This window comes from Pyxicephalus adspersus, chromosome 1 (assembly GCF_032062135.1).
Source record: "Pyxicephalus adspersus chromosome 1, UCB_Pads_2.0, whole genome shotgun sequence".
Lineage (NCBI taxonomy): Eukaryota > Metazoa > Chordata > Amphibia > Anura > Pyxicephalidae > Pyxicephalus > Pyxicephalus adspersus.
In genome coordinates, this window is record NC_092858.1 from 87893356 (window position 1) to 87907200 (window position 13845).

The following is a 13845-nucleotide window of genomic DNA, read 5'->3' on the forward strand; positions in this document are numbered from 1 at the left end:
AAGTCATGAAAAAAAAATTACACTTTCCTTCAAGTTTTGCATATCAGGGCATCACAAACAATCTTGCATGACATATTAAATAAAATGTGTCCTTTATTATTTACCACTGTGTGAAAAATTAGGTACACCTATACCACTTCTATAGAAAATAAGAAGGTAAGTAGCAGTCAGGTGCAGCTAATTACATACACTTAACTGATCATCAGCAAGTGTGAACACCTCTATAACAGTGAAGGTTTTGGCAATTTGCTGATCTGGAACATTTAGGTGTGTGTTAATACAATACCAATAAAGACATCAGCAATAATGTTAAGGAAGCAACTGTTGCTCCCAATCTGGGAATCCATTATTGAATCTGGGAAATCCATTATTAAACAGTGAGAAAGATTATACACAAGTGTAAAACATTTATGACAGTTGCCAGTCCTCCCAGGAATAGAAATTTCAGCAAATTCATTTCAAGGTCAGACTGTACAATTCTCAGAAAACTGCAAAAATCAGGAACTGCAACCCAAATTCTACAGACCTTAGCAGGTTAAATGCTATTGTTTATTACAGTACAATTAGAAAAAGAGTAAAGTTTGTTTGGAAGGGTTGCCAGGAGAAAACTTCCTCACTCTAAAATGAACTGGGCTCCATGGCTCAGGTTTTCAAAGTTGAATCTGAAGTAGACCAAGGCCTCTGGAACAATGGGCCCAATTTATTAACCTCCCTGGCGGTATGATTATTTTGTATTTTTACATGTCAAATCGGTATGCACACACGTCACATACCAGCCGGTATCTGTATCCCCCAGCCTCGCGTTTCCAATGCTCACACGCCAGGATGCCAGGCTAGGGGAGGCAGATGCCGGGCATCGCCAATGGGACACTGATGCCACCTGGCATCACTAAGTGGACCTAGATGCCGGGACGGCATCGCTGGAGGTCGCCTGAGGACCAGGTAAGTGCGGAATTGGGCACCAAAAGCCTGTTTATCAACCAAATTCCATCCAGCAAGAATACTCTGGCGTATTCTCTCGGCAGTTATGAACTGAAATGATCACTCCCTCCGAGCTGCGCAGCTCGACACTGGCAAGCTTGCATTAATAGTCACTGTTCCCCTAAAAAATCATTCTTTCTAATGGCACACATCTTACACGTAGCCCTAAATAAAAATGTTTGGGGTGTTCAAATGTTTCAAACATATATATTAGCTAAGAAATTTTTTCAATGACCTTTTCTTTTCAGGTTCAAAAAGGGTTAACTGATTTCAGCTGTTTACCTAGGCGCCTACCTAAACGCTTATGATGCTTAACCCGAGGATCCGCCTGGTGATAAATACTTGCGAGTTCGGGCAGGCGGGACCTCGCTTTTGCCAGCGGACAAGATCATCCAAACAAGTTCTTCTTTGCTTCCAAGATACAGTATATATATATTTATATATTTATTTATTTCTCTCTCTCTCATTTATTGTGCTAATTAATTTTTTATTAGCTAGCTGTGTACAAATGTAAAGGATAATATCAATAAATGATTATGGAATGTGCAATTATACAACAAATTCCCCCGACTGCGCACACCCCAATTACAGACAAAGGTTGATCAGCTGTGCGCATAGAGATGAGCATATATAAGGCTGTTGTCTAACTTGCTTTTCCTTTGTCTTTTTTTCTTCTTAGAGAGGGGCTGTTGTTTTGTTTGTTATCCTAATTATTCTATGTTGCTACATTTGATATTTTACTTACCATTTAGTACAATAGCTGCTTTTGTTTTTTAAACTTTGAATGTTTCAATGTCCATTTTGCAATTAAGAAGTCAATGTTAATGGTATGTTATTGTGTTTGTGGCCATATTGTTTCATTTCAATAATATCGTATATACTCAAGTCGATCCGAGTATATGCCGAGGTACCTATTTTTACCTTGGAAAACAGGAAACATTTATTGCTTTGATTGTAAGTTGAGGGTGGGAAATGCTGCAGCTACTGGCAAGTTTCAATATTCAAAATAAATACCAATAAAATTGCATAATACGGCCATTACAGCCATCATAGGTAAACAAATACCATAGTGAGAATTTAGTGGTTAGGTATGTATACTACTTACCGTACCTAACTACTAAATTCTTTTTAACCTCCCTGGTGGTAAGATTCTGTCTGGAAAAAGTGTCTGAAAGTGATACTGCATTTAGCCACTGTAGCCCCCCTAGCATTCTAATTCTGTCCGTATTTACACGCAAAAAGTGTTACATTTTTTTGCATGAAAATTTATTTTACATTGTAGGCTTATAATTCTTAGGCATAAGTATGTCCAATATTTATTAAATTTAATAAATTTAATAATAAACTTTAAATAAAAAAACACAAAACAAAAATCTGTTAAAATTTTTTTTAAAAAATTATTAAACGTGTAATATAACTGTACAGTGGCATGTATAATATATATATATATATATATATATATATATATATATATATATATATATATATATTGTATAAACATTTCTTTGTATTGGACTCAATACAGCAATTTTTTTTTAATTTTTTGTTTTAGAAGCAACCAACAAAACATACAAATACTTCTTCAAACCATAGGAGGTGTAAAGCAATACATAACACAAAAAAAACTGTGACAGAACATAGAAATAAGCCTTGCTAGTACAGGTGTATTTAAAAAAACATTTGACAATATAGCTCAGTCAAAAAGTACAAAAAACATCGAAAGAAAACATCCTCCCAAGAAATTAGAGCATATTCTAGTTCACTTCCGTTGGTCACCAGTTTTTCAATAATAAGTAATTAGTAATAAGTAGAGAAGAGAAAATAAGAAAGAGAGAAGAAATAAAAGTGGAGTAGAGAAAGAAAGAAAAGGGAGTGGGGGGGGGGGGGGGCCAGGGGGCTACAGTAGGGGGAAAAGGGGGATGAAGGTAAGGTGAGAAGGGGGGGGGGCATGGAAATATGGGGATTGTAATTTGGGGAGTTGTAATGTAAAAAAGGAGGTCGTCCGCGTATGCGGAAACTTTATGATCAATGGAACCAACCTAAATACCTTTAATGTCTGTGTTATTGTGAATGTGACCAAGTAGAGGCTCAAGAAGTAGGACAAATAGTAAGTGAGATAGTGGGCATCCTTGTCGCCTTCTGTTAGTAATTGAGAATGAACTGGAGAGGATGCCTTTAACCCTTACAGAAACAGTAGGATTGCGGTATAGGACCTGTATCCAGTCAAAAAGGCTATTTGGAGTGCCAATGAACAAAAGGACCTGTTTCAAATACTCCCAATTCACTCGGTCAAACGCCTTTTCGGTGATAGCCGAAAAAATCAAGGTATTTTGTGTGTGCTGGCATGGCGTATCAGATTTAGCGTACGAGTAGTGTTATCTCTCGCTTCCCTCATTGGAAGGAACCCACTCTGGTCTGCGTGTATTAGATTTGGAAGTATGGGTGTCAGTCTACGTGCCAGTATACTGCAAAAAAGCTTGATATCACAATTCACCAGCAATATCAGTCGGTAGCTTGCACAAGATTTAGCATCCTTATCCGGCTTGAGTATATTGGCTATATGGGCATTGGAAGAATCAGCCGGTAGGGTCTATTCTGATAAGAGCGCATTAAAAGCGGTTAAAGAAGGGCGTGTAAGCTGGGGTAGAAATCGTTTGTAATATGCCAATGTGAACCCATCAGGGCCAGGAGCCTTTCCCGTGGGTGCATTAGTGAGAGCCGCTTGTAGTTTGGTGTGGCTAATGGGGGCGTCAAGCGCACTCAGAGCTGCCGCAGGAATCTTAGAGATACCCGAGGTACACAAATATTCCTGAATACTCGCAGCAACTAAGTCTGAGGGGCGTGCAGCTGAACCTTCCCTGATATTGTATAGCTTACAAGAACGATGAAGCAGGGTCCCCGAGCTTGAATGCACACAAGATACAAAAGCACAAGCCCTCTTTGTTCTTATTGCTCCTGCCAGGGCCTGCCCACATTTATTGCTATATTTGTAGAAAAAAGCTCTATATTTATCAAGACTTAGCCTTGGAGCAGCATAGCAGATTGGTTTTCTCTCTCAGTGCCAGTAGCTGGGCCTCCGTTTCCGATAAGTGACCTTGCTTATGTCTGGTTTCTAGGACATGCGGATCCTGAAACAATTCCTTTAACTGTAATTGACGCTCTTTTTTAAGCCTATGACCCTGTTGTATTAGAATGCCCCGCACATAGCACTTATGTGCCTCCCAAGTGGTTAGGGGGCTGAAAACAGATGTCTCATTTCTATCAAAGAAATCTAAGATCTCCTTCTCTAAATAAGGACTGAAATTTTCCAAAGTCAGAAGTGATTCATCAAGTGCCACTCTTGGGGTGAGAAAGATCTGATAGTAGCATGAGCAAGATCGGGGCACGATCAGAAAAGGTAATGTTACCTATCGTTGAGTCCTGTACTAGGGGAATAGCATCATGTATTATTGGAAAAAAATCTACGTGTGAGTAGGTTTTGTGAACCGGGGAAAAGAAAGTGTAGTCACGCTCATTTGGGTGCTGTATCCTCCAAACATCAGTAAGCTGATGTTGGTGTAAGAGATTTTTGAATCTGCGAAAGGCTGAGTAGGGGAGGTGCGAGGCCCCATCTGGACACACCTTAAGCTAGGTCTAATGCTAGATTGAAGTCACCTCTCCTATTACTAGAATACCCTCTGTAAACGTGTCAGCAATGTCAAGGATTTCCTCTAGTTAAGAAATTTGATCTGTTTTGAGAAGGTATAGATTAACCAGGGTGAACAATTTTTGAGTTTATCTTACCTTTTACTAGAAGGTATCTTCCTTCTGGGTCTGCCTGCAAAGCAACTAGGGTCCAGGGAAGAGATTTGTCAATAAGAATACTAACCCCCTTAGACTTAGAGTCTGGGGAGGAACCATGATATGATGTTTGAAAACGGTGGTTTTTGAGAGAAGGCATTTTGTCATGCCGGAAGTGTGTTTCCTACACAAATGCTATTTGACATCTAAGGTGGTTGAGAGCATTTAGGGCTATGTATAGTTTTGTTGGGAAATTAAGGCCTTTTGCATTAATGGAAGAAATTTGTAGCGCCATGAGTGCTTGGTTGAGGGGCCTGTGCTACTAGACAGTTCCACAAGGGGTTGGAGGGGAAAGAAGTGATCTGGGGGGGAGGAGGTGGGATACAGAGAAGAAAACGAAAAACGAATCAGAAAATGGAGAAAAAAAGGTAATGCCCCAACTTATCGTTGGGATCTACCAAGGTAACACTACTATAAATTAACCTCAGACTCCTTACTCACCAGGAGAAGGAGTGAAACTAGTGGGGGAAGTGATACACAATGTAAGCATGGTACCACACGCATCCACCGTGTAAAAATATGCATACAAATAATAATAACCACAAACATTAAACAGAACAAGTCATATATAGAAAACCGTAATAGTTTCTCCCTGAGGGTATTCCTACATGGGGGGGGATAATACTAACTCAAGCACATTATGATAGTGTTTGAGCAGCATATAGATAAATAAATCCCTGGCTTATAAGGCAGTAGTCTGTTCCTCTCGGAGGCGGTTTATAGACTGATTGCGTTCCAAGTGACAGCAGGTCACAGTAAAGTGGTTTTGCTGCAGCAGAGGCCAGTATCACGGGCATTACTAGTTGGGTCCTCCATCAAAGGACACCAGCACTTAGACCCTATCAGTCATAAGCATAGTAGTCAATCAAAATATACATGCAATCCTATACAGCATCCTGTATATGAACGTTAAATTTCAGAGTATCCGTATATAAGAGTATGGATTACAAAATTTAGTGAGAAACTAGGTATAGAAGCCATACAAAACTATTTGAGAAATGGAAAAAAGGAAGGGGGATTACTTATATTAGCGGCGCATAAATGAGCCACAGACATTAAGGGGAGATGAGCGGGCAGCGGCAAACACCACTACAGTAACAGCAGCAACTATCTGACAGAGCCCCGTCAACAGAGGGCCTTCAACCAATATCTGGCCCTTGAATAGAGAACAGTACACCTAGTATAGACACAATCAGCTATTATCAGAAGCAGAGTGGCCTACTTGTGCAGTCTATACCTATGCCATGCAAAAGGAATAGATGATGGCCCGTGAGACCTTTATGCTGTATGAAATAATTAGCAACATATCTCGCTGCTCAAAAATTCAGGTACCTGAACTCCAATTGCCATAAACACTTATTAAGTCAGACTGGTAATGCAAAATCACTTTTGCAAACATTAAGCAACAGAATAATCAGCAGAAAAATAAAAAGGACTGTAAGTAACAGAAAATAACAAGCAAGAAAAATCATTAAAACCTAGCCATAGAGTAGAAATTCCGTAGACATATGCCAGAAGGATCCAACGCTGCTGTATGGAAAAATTATTTGGGTTAAGGCAACTAAAACAGGGTCTCATTTAACATGAATCACTTTTAGAAACCAGCGAGGCCGCCCGCACTGGGCCTGTAATGGTGAAGACATAGTAGAAGGTGAAAAAACAAACAGCAAAGGGGGTGTTAATTAAGCCTCATTGGACATGGGCCCTGACATGCTCCACATATCCACAGAATAATTACACATAGGCCTTGGAGGTACATCTCTCCTGCGCTTCCACTGCAGAGAGGCTGTCTCTTCTGTAGGGAAGTCAAGCCAGTTCGGTATAACAATTGGCTCTACCTCTAGCAAGGAGAACAGTGCTGGAAGTTGTGCATGGCGGGGAGTGCAAATGTCTCATTACCCTTCGTTATCAACAAGTGGAACGGATGACCCCATCTATAGAAGGCTCCAGCGAACCGAATCAACTCAAGCAGTATACGGCGCATACGTAAGGTTTGCACCGAGACATCAGGTAGTAATTTTATACTTGCTCAATCATTTCTACAGGGCCATGACGGCATGCTTTCCCCAATATTTCTTCCTTTAGAGTGTAGTAGTAGACACGGCATAATACATCGTTAAGCAGATTGGAGTTCCGGTCCTGGTCAGGTGGGCGATCAAGGAGCACGTTAAAGATGGCTGTCACAGTGGTACGTAAATCCGCATTAGCTGTAGCATTTGGGATACCTCTGAGGCACACATTATTACGGCAGCTACGATTCTCTAAATCGTCAGTATATAGCAGCAGAGAGGTAAGTTGTGATTTGACCTCTCCCACAGAGCTCTTCATGGCAGCCATAGAGTATTGTACAGTACTAGTTGAGGTTTCTAGTGAAGTGACCTTGGATACAAACAATTGCCACATTTGCCTGCATAGTGTCCAGCTCCTTGCGGAAAGAAGTAGAAGTCATGGCTTCCAAGTCACTGAGTTTAGGCAGGGAAGCAAACATCTCCTGCAGCATAGCATGTGTAACATATGCCTGCTGTGTTAAAGTAGTTGGGGCAGGCTCAGAATGATCAAGACCCCGGGACTCCTCATTAAATAAGGCTGGGCTTCCTGACAGGCTAGAAGATGGTGGTCTGCAGCTTGTAGGATTTACTCTTGCTGTCCCCTTGCTGGTACTAGGGGGGGAAGAACGGATGGACGCCATATTGGGCGCCACGTGCTCGGAGTTGGAGAGCTGCTGGAGGGCAAATAGCAGGCAAGGACGTTATGCTTACTCTGCACTTCACAGCTGGAGATCGAGGAGGAAGGACGTGTCCCCAGCACCTGCGGGGACCAGCAGGATCCCGGGGGACAGCAACAGACCAGGGTTTTTAGTTAAAAGCAAATTTTTGCCTAGAAAATCATCCCCGAGTCACACTCAGAAATACCGCTAGGGGGGTTAATGTGACCTTTTAGCAAATGGGTTTATTTTGTATAAGTTGTTTGAAAAATTATCCCAGGACCTACAATAAATCTCTCAGGACCTACAATTTAAAAGGTCAATTATGCTTGTTTTTAGGAAGTTCCCTTCTATGAATTGTTTGAAAGGCTAAAAACAGCACAATTGGCTTTTTAAAACTCAGGTGTTTGATGTGCATAGTTGTGCACCAAACCTCAAGAGTTGTGTTGCGCTTTGTTGTGCGCCAAGGAGGAACCGCTATGTGCGCATGAACTGTGTTCTATTAGTTGAAAAATGCACCTGCCAATTTTGCAGAGAAGGATCCTCATTCGGGTCAGTTTTTCTTTTTATGTGTATATTGTTTGTTTTGCTTCATGTGCACCAATGTATGTACATACATGCATATATATATATATGTATGTATGCATTTATGTGTGTACATATACATATAGAAATTAAAGGAAGAAATAGGCATAGAGAAGTTTTGGGGGCATATTGCTTAACATGTTTCAAATTGAAAGATTGCCTATTTCTTCCTATGATTTCTGATGTCATGGGCTTGGTTCCAAGCAACATTCATGGATGATATTGCTTTTGGTTAAAGGAGGAAACCCTTTTTATGTGCTTCCACTACCAAGCTGAGGTGAGTAAGTCAGTATATAGTGGGCCAAGGTCTAAAATGCCATTCAAAACTGCATAAACACCCTGAAAGGCTGGAAAGGCAAGAAAACATGTTTGGCACTAAGTTTATTTGTCCCTGGAAGTTTTAAATACTAGAACTATTTGTTTTATGTAAAGACCTAAATAATACATACACTCCAGTATTTATCAGCATTAAGTTAAGCAACAACACAACATCTGTTCATTTCTAAGGGTGTCTGACCCTGCTTGTGAGCTTGGAAATCAATGTGCTTTGATGTTGTGCTTGGCAACCTGGACCTGGACCTGGACCTCCTTCCATCACCATCAGGTGTGTTAGAATGAGTATGCAACTCAGCTGGACACTAATTCACAACCTGTTTGGACAGCAAGTGGAAGTGTGTTTGTATACAATAGTGCTAAGATCAGGCAGCACAGCACAATGACAACAAACCTATAACACTACTACAAATGAACACAGGAGTTGTGTGGCAGCAAATTAACATGAGTTCAAATGCCAGACTATTAACCTCCCTAGCGGTCTAATTCCGTCCAAATTTCCACGCAAAAAGCAGTACAATTTTTTGCATGGAAATTTATTTTTCATTGTAGGCTATAATTATTAGGCATAACTCACCAATATTTAAAAAAATTAAAAACAATAAACTTTAAATAACAAAACACAAAAATCTGTAAAAAAATATATATATATATTTAAACATGTAATGTAAGTATACAGTAGCATAATATATATATATATATATATATATATATATATATTATATGAATATTTCTTTGTATTTGACTCAATACAGCTATTTTGTATTGAATCCAATACAAAATTATTTGAATTTCCTGCCGATCCGACCGCACAGACGCCTGCACCGACGTCACCGAGAAACCCCGTAGATCTCGTCTCTGCACTTGGCGGTTGGAGATCGAGGAGGAAGGACGTGTCCCCAGGACCTGCGGCGACCAGCAGGAGGCTGGGGGACAGCAACAGAACAAGGTAAGTGGATTTTTTTTTAGTTAAAAGCGGCCCCGAGTGTGACTCAGGAATACCGATTTTTGCCTAGAAAATCCACCCTGAGTGACACTTGAGAATACCACTAGGGGGGTTCAAATAAAAAAAAAAAAAACAAAGAAAAAAACCATGACAATTTATTAATAAAAGTAATATGTACATAATACATTCAAATAGCAATATGTGACAATGTGAGAATGGGACAAAGGCAAGCAACAACGGGGTTCAAGTAGCAGTTTGGCGTGGAAACTATGCAGACATTTGTACTCAATACTTGTGGAAAAAATGACAAAATTTTTATGAAGAATTGCTAAACAACAGAAACCGACATTGCAGCAAAAGATGAAACTAACAATAATGAAGATTATACAAAAAGTCACATCAATGCATAACATCCAAGCAAACTTACTTGAATAATCCCCCCACCAGCACACACACAAACCAGTCCAGTTAAAATAGTAATAATGAAAATGCAAATGTATGTATATGCATTTAACTGTATTTTGACATACAAACACACAAGTGAGATCAGTAAATTTTCCTTGATACATGTATTATAACATCTTTGGAAACAATCCGTTTTTTAAAAAATTTAAATTCTATAAAGCCAAACTAGAATGAAATTTGGTGATGCTTGACCTAAATTAGTTTGCAGTATTGCAAGCAAACCAAAAAGTATGAAAACAGTGCAACAAATGTAACAATAAATTAATCAATTTTGTGAACGAGTATAATGTAACATTAAAATGTAGCACTTACCCAAAAGAAGATGAAGCATTAAGGATTCAAATTGACCTGTAAAGGACTGTAGATGCGCACAGAACAGGGAGCATGCGTGCGCTAATTAATTGCTATGATCTCACCAGTGCCAGCTTAACAGATCCTCCTGAATCACACAGTTGCAAACTAATCGCCTTAATTGGCATATTCTCGACTCCTATTGGTCCTTTATGAAAGCTGGAATCCGCCTGGCAAGTGAAGGCGAGTGTACCTGCACTCTACTCTGGCTCCGGCTTGCGGAAATATGCCTCGTATATTGTCACATATTTATGCACGTCGAGCTTCCGCGAGCTCGCTTGATAAATCCGTCTTTTTGACAGATGAGACTAAAGTAGAGATGTTAGGCCATAATACAGTGCCTGGATTGGCAAAAAGAAAACACAGCATATCAGCACAAACACCTCATATCATATGTCAAGAAAGATGATAGAAAAGTGATTTTGGAGAGCTTTCATAAATCAGGCCCATTACCTTCTCTGTATACCAAAGTAATATGGAGTCAAATGTGAAGCTAGCCATGTAATAGCTAAAGCTGGTCAAATTTGAGTCATGCAACAGGACAATGATCCCATAAACACCAGCAAAATACAACAGTACAACTGTAAAAAAGAATCAAAGTGTTACATTGAACCAGTCAAGGTCCAGGCCTCAACCCAATTAAAATGGCGTAGAAGTTCCCTAACTGAGCTGTGCTTAATAGTGTGCCTAATATTATTAATAATAATTTATTATTAATAATAAACAGGATTTATATAGCGCCAACATATTGCGCAGCGCTGTACATTAAATAGGGACCGTTATGATCTTATATTAGATCTATATACTAGTTTCCATTTTAATATGTTACTATTTGTATATACTGGTATTACCCTTTGTTTGTTATGTTTTGTGCTATTTTTTTCTGTTTGCATCCCTTGTCTTTTTGGAAAGCTGTCATTCTTTAAAGAATATAAATATAATAATATAATATATTATAAAAATGTGTATATGTGAAATTGTGTTGTTTATAACTAGGTATATCACTTTTATGGAATTCTGTTTATTATTATCAGTTTGAGAAAAGGAAATAGGTGAAACATAAATTAATGTGCACTATACACTGTTCTATATGACAGGACGACATGCACTATTGCTTTAAATGAACAAAACAGCCCAGAGTGATCTATTGAAAGAAAGTGTCACATCACAGTGCCATATATGCAGATTTAAATGAAGTAGAAGTGTTGGCAGTCACCCAGGAGGAGCCTGAAGTTTATACAAACAGTAGGAATTGTAATCAAGGTCTGTAACATCTTTACACTAGGAGTCCCTAATTGCATCTAAAGAGGTACCTGAACTAATCAGAGTGCTTAAGTCGTTGTTATTACCATGTAAATTGGGTCTCACCATATAAAATGTTTCCAGGTTCAGTGTAATTTGACCTCAGTATGAAATCAACCATTTTAAGGCTTAGGAGGGGCCAGGAAGAGAGAAAAGGAAAACAGTAGCTGATTAGATACTCATCTAGTGTAAAAAAAAAACTGGCTGAAGAAAGATTGCAGAAACATGTGCAGGCTATATAGTTGCTTAGCTTTGCTTTTCCTATGGAATGGGGGATGGAAAGTTGATCAAGGGGATATGCTCATGTGTTATCCCAAGCACAGCACTCTTCATTTACATTACATTACTGCTGTATTTGCATCTCTTTAACTATAGTATGTTGGCTAGATTACAGTTAGATTAGTTATTACTAACACTACCTGATTTTCCTGCAACTAGTACTGACAGGGTTGGAGTTACCATTAGACATTACAAGTCTTTTCCTACCATTGGAAGAGACAAAGCAACTTTTCTCTAAACTGTCCCCCTTCATTAACAAAAAAAACAGTCATTTTATATTGGTCTATTTTATTAAAACTTTGTATATTTTAATAATAATCTAAGGCAGGTTATTCTTTATAACAGAGGTGGTCACCGCATGGTGTTATTTAAGACATTACGGTTGGGTACAAACAAGCTCCTGTGATATAAAAAAAACTTGTAAATGCGATGGTAGTCTGCTGTTCTATTTTAATTGGACTTTAGCAGTTAACATTCTGATACTAGAGAAAGTCACATCAATGCTGTTAAGTGAAACTTTATTTTAAATCCAAAAAGAAATTTAAATATATTTTAGACAACATGGCTTGCAAGAATTCAAATACATTTGTGTTTCTATAAATCTATTGTCAGTAGTATTAAGTGAACATGACTTGGTATAACATTGGGATTGCTGATAGATTACCTTGCTAAGTGACCATTAACACCTGATCATATTGAACTGCAATGCATATAGTATTTTGTGTTGGGACTTGAGACACAATAATTAGTTAATTGCAGTTCCAATTATTGTAAAAAGCAGTCTAATGCACCACTTGTGTTATGCCACAGATGCACACAATGAATTGCAATACATCCCCGTTACATTACAAATAATACAGCATGCCCTATATTTTTGTGTGTTGAGGTTACAGCTATTTAATTTATTACAGTCTTGGTATTGATGCATGCTGTAAAGCATAGGAACAACTGTATTGCAGTACAGAGTGTCTTGATGTGAATAAACCCTCAGATAACCCATTTCAAAATGAATGGATTGTAGTGCACAAACATATAGGGTCTGCTGCATTTTTTGAAGTGTACTGCAACACAACCAAGTGCTTTATGGAACAAAATAACATAGTTGCTTTCTAGATATTTTAGGGGATTATTAAAAATGTCACCAGTACTCACTAATTAGCTCATTGTAACAACTACATGTCACTGCAATGTGATAGTGTGAACAGGAACTTACCTATGTTTTAGGCTCCATAGTGTTGATGCTGTCCTCCGTGTGCTATGATACATGTTATCCTAGCAGTTGCACTCTGTACAATGTCTCATGCGTAGTCATAAACCTGCACAATATTCCTTATGTTGTACATAGTCCATAGTATAGTAAGCTGTACTGTACATTACATACTTTTTGATAATGTGTTTATTATCCCAACAGTTGCTGGTTGCTAAGAAGACTTGGGATGTTTCAATGACATTCTTTTTCTGACTATGCTACTTCTAAATCTTTTCCAAATTAATTTTATTTACATCATCTAGTATCCCTTATTAATATGATCCTACCTAGCTTCCCTTTTCCTTGCCTCTTTTCAAATACTTTCAAACCTAATAAGACAAATACTAGTTATATTGTTATTTACTTATGTTCTAATTCTTTCTGTATTGTTTTACTTTTCCTTGTTTATTTTTGTAAAAATATAAAAAAAATATTGAAAGATACAATTAATTTTCAAGGTAAGCATCTATTTTATGTGTATTGTCTGTTTACAAAAAAGCATGTTTATTATTCAAGAAAAAATTCTTTGTCTTGAAGTTTGTGTGTCGGTGAGATGTTTGCTTGATGCACAGTAACAAGGGAGTGTTTGTGTGTCCCTCAATGTGAGCAGGTTCTGACTCACTGACTCTGACTGTCCATGACCTTTTAAATCATGCCCAATATTCAGCAAAGTAGCCAACATTTTGCCCAAGCACCCAATACACATCCTATCTCATCTCCCTAGCTACCTATGTGCATATTTGTGACATTCGTGAATGTAAAAATTTGGGAGGTCTATTTATTTGTGTCTGGTCTTACTACATGTGTGAT